This window comes from Ursus arctos, unplaced genomic scaffold (assembly GCF_023065955.2).
Source record: "Ursus arctos isolate Adak ecotype North America unplaced genomic scaffold, UrsArc2.0 scaffold_21, whole genome shotgun sequence".
Taxonomy (NCBI): domain Eukaryota; kingdom Metazoa; phylum Chordata; class Mammalia; order Carnivora; family Ursidae; genus Ursus; species Ursus arctos.
The window spans coordinates 10,363,514-10,371,108 of record NW_026622886.1 but is presented as its reverse complement, the minus strand read 5'-3'; the positions used below and the strand labels follow the sequence as shown (position 1 = coordinate 10,371,108).

Here is a 7,595-nt window from a genome sequence, read left to right as displayed (position 1 = left end):
CTACTGCTTTTAGTGGGGAGGAATATTTTCATTGCAAGCCCTCAGATTGACTTCCATGCTGCTAAAAAAGCAAAACAAAAACAAATAAAACAGCACAACCACCAAATCCCATTACAATGTATGAGATTACTTCATTTGTTAATTTAGCCTGACAAAGCTTTGCCCTTCATCAATTACTCTCCATAATGTGGCCGTTTACTTACTCCCATTAATCCATTATACAGAGCATAATGAAGACTTTGCTCTTGGGGCGCCTGGGTGGCTCAGTCGTTAAGCGTCTGCCTTCGGCTCAGGGCGTGATCCCGGCGTTATGGGATCGAGCCCCACATCAGGCCCCACCGCTGGAAGCCTGCTTCTTCCTCTCCCACTCTCCCTGCTTGTGTTCCCTCTCTCACTGGCTGTCTCTCTCTGTCTGTCAAATGAATAAATAAAATCTTAAAAAAAAAAAAAAGACTTTGCTCTTGAATTATAGTTATGATACCAAATTTTTAAACAATGCAATCTTTAGTGCAAACATGTAAAGAAACTCAAACAGAGCAGTAGGGACAAAAGAAATCCATTAAAGCAAAGAACCAAACTACACTCCCTGGAGAGGTGACGGGTCATCCTTGCTCAAGGGCCATGCTGATCTTCTCTGTATCGTTCCGATGCAGTACGTGTGCTGAAGCGAGCGCGACACTCTGGAGAGGTTGATATCACCGGGCTTAAGGGACAGGACTGTGTCCTTTATAAGTGATCAGACCACCCGAATTCTGAGGGGGAAAATTTGGTGAAATGTGTGTTAATTGTACAATTGCCAAAACGGCCCCGTGATCACGCTGGACTGTGGGACGCCGCTGCCTGGGAGGTGAGCAAAGGGTCCGCGGATCTTGCACAGCGCAAAGGTCCAAGGAGCTCAAGGAAGGCTGCTGAACAAAACTGGGTTGAGAAGATGAATCTGATGTCATGCCCGTATAATTACACCCATGTTGTACCAAAGGCTCCCACATGTAATAAAACACGAGCTACTCTTTCTCTTGTGATGCTGTTACCTCCAAACCTATTCCTGTGTATTCTCCATTGCAGTAAATGGCACCGCCTTCCACCCAGTTACTCAGACTGGAAACCTAGGTGTCTTCTTTGTGATAGTTGAGTTCATGCATCAACTTGACTGGGCTGCAGGATACAAAGTTATCTGGCTAAACATGATTTCTGGGTGTTTCTGTGAGGGTGCTTTTCCAGAAGGAATCAGCATTTGAGTTGGCGTTGACTTGACCAAAGTAGATGACTCTCCCCAAAGGGGGTGGGCACCATGCCATCCTCTGAAGGCCTGAATGTTACAAAAAGTGGAGGAACGTTGAGTCTGTGCTGTGCCTGGGTACTTGAGTGGGACATTGACCTTCTCCTGCTGTCATCTCTCCTGGTTCCCAGGCCTTGAGACTCAGACTGGAATCCACACCCCAGCTCTGTGGCTCTCTGAGCTCCCAAACACACCCGTGGCTTTCCTGGGCCTCTAGCTTGTAGACAGCAGATTGTGGGACCTCTCAGCCTCCAAAGTCATGTGAGCCAATACCTTCTAATAACTCTCTTTCTATATCTCACTATATCTATAGGTCAAAATCTATCTTGTTGGTTCTGTTTTTCTGGAGAACTGAGACTTGTACAGTTTTGATTCTTTCCTTTCCCTAATCTCCTGCATCCAGTTTATCAACAGGCCCAGATAATTCTGCCAGAATATATCTTGAATGGTCCCCTCCTCTCTGTCTCTGCTGCCACCTGCCACCCTCACCTTTCTGAACGCCCTGGAGCAATGCAGTAGTCTCGCAGTTGGTCTCTTTGCTTCTTCTCTTATACCTCTCAAATCCAGTCCCCACAATGCAATGTTGTTGATGAAATGCAAATTAGATCACACCACTCCTCTGTGTAAACTGTACCTTAAATGTCCATCCAACTTCGAATAAAATCCAAACTCTTGCTGTGGCCCCCAGTCACCCTGTGATCTGGCCGTGGCTAACTGTTCTGCCTTCATTTCCCACCACTCTCTGCTGCGCTCACCACATTTGGGCGGCCATATTAGTTATCTAGCGCTGTATAATGAATTACCCGGGGCTCCCATAAATGACAGCAATCAACATTGAATGCCTCATGCAGTTTTGGTGGGTCGGGAACTGAGAAGTGACGCAGCTGGGTGGCTCTGGTTCAGGGTGTCTCATGAGGCTGCCGCCATCTGGAGGCTTGACTGGAGGATCTGGTTCCAAGGTGGCTCATTCACTTTGCCTTCCTGCCGGAGGCCTCAGGTCCTTGTCACGTGGATCACTCCATAGTGCTTCTCGAGTGATCCAAGAGAGCACCACAGAATCTGCAATGCCCTTTATGACCTAGGCTTGCAAGGTGCATTCCTTCAGTTTTGCAACATTTTGTTGGTTACATAGACCAGCCCGATTCAACGTGTGTGGCAGAGCTACATAAGGGGATGAGTTTCAGGAGGTGAGCCTCACCTGGGGCCATCTTGGGGGCTGGCTAGCCCCTCGCACTCCTCGCACACACCAGACTCTTCACACACCATGACCCTGTGGTTGCTGTCCCTCTATTCTCCTTCCTCTACGCTTTCCCAAGCCTGACATTTCCCCTCCTTGTCTACATCTGAGCTTAGTATCTCTTTCTTGGAGAACTCTTCCCCAACAACCACATCTGGAGGAGCTACTCTAGGCTCCCCCACCCCCGGTGTTTAGTTCATAGCACCAATGGTAATCCGTAATGGTATTCTTCATGCACTCTTTTGGGTAGGAAATTATTGTCTCCATCCTTACCCACTGAATGTAAACTTCAGGAAAAGCTGCAGTCTATTGTGACCCCAGCCCCTAGCACAGTATCTGGCAAATACGAAAATATCAATAAATATCTGCTGAATGAATTTCTTTTTTTTTAATTAAGGCTAAGGTAGGATCGTTTTTTTTTTCTCTCCTTGGTTTGGTCAAAAGTTTTCTCTTGCATTTAGGAAGGGGTCTGGGGATAGAGTGGGAGCAAGGGAAGGAAGCTGGGAGGTCCTGGTTGGAAGCAGATTGAGGGTTGGGCTGAGAGAAGAGGATACCAGAATGTGACTCTCTCACTTCCACCGCTGGTCCCCACAAAGGCAGGACTCAGAGCTGCCTATTTCTATAAGCCCCACCGGGCAGCACAAAGGTTTTATTCTGACTCCAGTAGAAGGGGATCTTCATTGGGATTCCAAAGGAGGTAAGAGACTTTCTAATTCTAGCTTTTGCCAGAAGGTAGCAGAATGAGAAGGTGAGACAAGGTCACATTCATCCTGAGTGGCTGGGAGGTAGTAATGGGAATGACTGGGGATGTGTGGAGGGGATGTGTGTGATGGAGACCCACATTCTCCATCCTTTTCCTGTCCTTTATCTCTAGAGTATCCCATCTGGGAGCATTCAGAGCCAGGCAGAACAATGTGAGGAAATTTGCACAGAATGTTATCTCTGTACTTTGCCAAATAATTGGTAAGCCCTAAGGGGCCGGTCCAGCCTCTGCTTTGACCTGGAGCCTCACTTGGAAGCCAGGGAGGAAAGCTCCTCAGTGGGGCTCGGGAGTCAGGTCCTAAAGCTCCCACACCGTCCGGGCCTGCGGCAAGGGGCCAGGTCCAGGGCTGCTCAGGGGCCAACTCAAATTTGAAAGGTGTTGCTGGGGTGTTTCTGTTCAGCCAGGAATCACATGGTTTCCTTAACGGCCTCGTTTGGGCCCCCCGAGAAAGCTTTGTCTCCGTGCATGGTGTTAAACTATAATTTTCAAAAGGTTAGAAAAGCATGACTCCAAAAACAAAAAAAAGGACTCCCGCAAATACAAAAGGAATACATGTCAAAGATTTTATTCAGCTCATTAATTAATTAAAGAACCAGTAATATGTTGAAATCTGTCCAAAGGGCATTTGAAAAGCTAGGGATATATACATATGTGTGTGTATAAAATATATGTATAATATATGTATATGTGTATGTATGCATATGTGTACATATGTATATAGTATATATGATATAATTATGATTATGTAATAACAGGATAGTTATATAATTACAATTATTATATAATATATAATATGTTATATATAATCATGGTAGAACATAATATGTAACAAATATATAATATATCACATATGTATGTACATATGTACCCCAGCTTCTCAAATAATAATAATAATAATATAGAATATCTAATATATGTATATTAGATATAGCATAATTATATTGTGAACACACGCACACACACACACACACTCACACACTGCTGGGTTAAAGTCTAGTAGGGCCGTATACCACAGTCTATGGGGTGTCTGCTTCCTGGACTTAAATTATTTGCACCTTCGCCAGTCAAAATTCTACAAGTTAACCTGTGCCCTTACAGAGTTGTAAAATAGCTCAGAAACTAGAAAGTCAAGACCAGCACCGCATCGAAAGAACACTCAGTTATCTCTTTTGTCTATTTCCAGGATTCGGATAATTTCTCTGATAACAGACTCCAGTGGGAGCTCACTTCCCAGGGAGATTTCACGGCAGCTGAAAGGTGTCCCCTACCAAAAGTTTATCGTGACAGCCGGTCCTTTCTGTGAGTATTTCCACGTCTGTACTACATGCAAAAATAGTTAACGTTTATTAAGCACCTACCCCGTACCAAACACGTTGCTAAGTGCATTACACGGACAGGCTTATATAATCCTCACAGCAAATCGATTATCCTTATCTTTCTTTTGCAGGTGACAAACAATGCTTAGAAAAATTCAGTAATTTGCTCAAGGTCACACAGTCATCTAGGAAATGGTGGGTCCAGGATTCAGAGGCATGCAGTCTGACTCTTGAATGGCAAGAAGTTGTCTTAGACACTGAGCGTTACCGAGAGATCCGTTATACACTGTCCCTGCTAAAATACTCTTGGAAAGGTTAGTTTCCTACCAATGCAAAGCCTCATATTTCACCTACAAAATGAGATAGTACGGATGTCTTCGCCAAGCTTACTGGGAGGATAAATGAAGTAACGTGGAAATACAACATAGACTACATCAGGCCAGGCGGGGGTTCTTACTAAGGAACCTGTTATTACCGGAGTTGTTCTTTGTGCTCTTGGTAGCCTGGATATTTCCATGGGGAAGATGGAATTTGGGTTTTCGATGAGCCAGGGTCAGTGATGAGCTGTTTCTGGTTACCACTAGGACTGGGATAAGGATGGTTCAAAATTTAAATTGGTGCCAAGAAGCGCAGTGATCAAGGTAAAAAACATTTTAATGCAGTATTTAAAAAAAAAATCAAAATTAAGGTGAAAAAGTCCATGATGAACAAAATACAAAACACTTAAATAAAACCAAGATCAGTATTAGCGATTTTCCCTTTTGCCTTGGGCTCCAGTATGACTCAGCTTGGCACAGGCTTCTTGCCTGTTTCCTGAAGGAATTCACCAAAAGGCAACATTGTGGCGTGTACCTCCGGCCTTGTTCTGGGGTGCTCTCATATATGCGTATTGGGTCCACTGGATCTTAAGTACAGGTAGAGCAATTAAAAAAAAGGTCTTTTTTATTCTTTGAAAAAAATGTTACACACAGACAGATAGATCTCATATGAGTGTATAGTTCACTGACTTTTCATTAAGTGAACCTATCCAAGGAACCAGCACCAGATAAAGAAAAAGAACATTTCGGTACTGCAGGGAGCCCTCTCTTTCTGCGTGTGATCCTTTCCAGTCATAACTTAAGAGCAATTTTCCTTGTGGGAACTCATTCATTGAGTAGTAAGTTTTGCTGGTGGAGATAGAGGCATATCTGACCTCGGAGCACAAACCAGATTCATTCTAATCCTTGGTCCATGACACACTTTCATTGTTGCCCATGTGCAAGGCCCTCTTTTGATTAAGGTAGTAATTTATTTTAAATAAGACCACAAGCATGGAAAATAGAACACCGACGGCAACCGACAGCCACTTGTATGGGCCTCCTGGTCCCCTGCCTCCCTTCATTGGGAGTAAATATTTTGTAGCCCTAGAGTATATCCTACAGGCTGTGGCATCTGCTGAATTTCTGCCATTAGACAGTCAGAGCCCTGGCCACGATAGATAGTCTGAGCATGACTGCAGAAGTCTGTCCTCTCCACTTGGGCTCCCTGAACACCTTGTTCTGCTTTGCCCTTGGGTAGAGAAGGCCTAAGAGTAGGCTCGTTCAGCCAGGCAGGCAGTCCTGGGAGCAGCCCACGGTCAGATCTGCCTGGGGTGGGCCTGGCAACTGGTTAGTGGGAGGCTGGGATTCCAGGATGGCTCGCATGAGATGTGGGGAGGATTTGTCAAGGGAGCCTGGAGGAGAGGGAGGAAGGGTATCAGCAGGGGTTGCTTTAGCAGCTGGAAGTGGGACCTAGTGGGCCACAGTTGCAGGATTCAAGTTTTTTTCCAGCGGAAAAATGCAAGGACAGAAGCGCCCGGAAGTGTGTGTTAGTGAGGAGTTCGCAAGGACAGGACGGGGTGGCCCCAATGCAATAGTTGCAATGCAGATCTGGATGCATCACTTCTTTGCATTATGGCGAGATGAGCACACATTTGGACAGTGGGTTCCAATCCTTGCTTTATTATTTGTACGCTCTCAGACAAGTCACTTCATTTTTTTTCATACTACTTGCCCCATACGATGTCATAGGATTCCAAAAAAAAAAAAAAAAAAATAAGGCCCTCAGACACAGGCACACACTAACCATGAAATACATAATAGATAAATGAATTAAGTAAAGTGGCAGGATACAAAATTAATACCCAGAAATTGGTAGCATTTCTATACACTAACCAGGAGGTCACAGAAAAAGAAATTTAAAAAAACCATTACAACTGCACCAAAAAGAATAAAATACCTAGGAATAAACTTAACCAAAGAGGTGAGACTTGTACTCTGAAAGTTATAAAACGCTGATGAAAGAAACTGAAAATGACACAAACAAATGGAAAGCTATTCCATGCTCATGGACAGGAAGAATTAATATTGTCAAAATGTCCATATTACCCAAAGTGATCTATAGATTCAATGCTATCCCTATTGACATACCAACAGTATTTTCCACCAAACTAGAACAAGTAATACTACGATTTGTATGGGACCACAGAAGACCCCCAAATAACCAAAGCAATCTTGAGAAGAAGAACAGAACTGGAGTTATCGCAATTCTGGATTTCAAGCTATATTACAAAGCTGTAGTATTCAAAACAGTATGGTACTGGCACAAAAATAGATAAATAGATCAATAAAACAGAATAGAGACCCCAGAAATAAACCCACATTTATATGGTCACTTAATCTACAATGAAGGAGGCAAGAGTATACAATGGAAAAAAGCCTTTTCAATAAATGGTGTGGGGGAAAACTGGACAGCTACTTGTAAAAATATGAAATTGGACTGCTTTCTTACACCATACATAAAAATAAACTCAAAATGGATTAAAGATCTAAGTGGGAGACCTGAAACCATAAAAATACTAGAAGAGAACATAGGCAGTAAATTCTTTTAACATTGGGCAGAGCAATATTTTTCTAGATATGTCTTCTAAAGCAGAGGAAACAAAAGCAAAAATAAACTATCAGGACTTAATCAAAATAAAAA

The 7,595-nt window shown here is 43.6% G+C and overlaps 1 non-coding gene across 1 annotated transcript; it reads right to left on the bottom strand.

Moving 5' to 3' along the window:
- Positions 1-571: 571 nt before the first annotated feature.
- Positions 572-674, bottom strand: LOC113256484 (U6 spliceosomal RNA). The gene has a single exon (XR_003316690.1). It is a non-coding gene; the product is annotated as a U6 spliceosomal RNA (small nuclear RNA).
- Between the last annotated feature and the right edge of the window lie 6,921 nt (positions 675-7,595).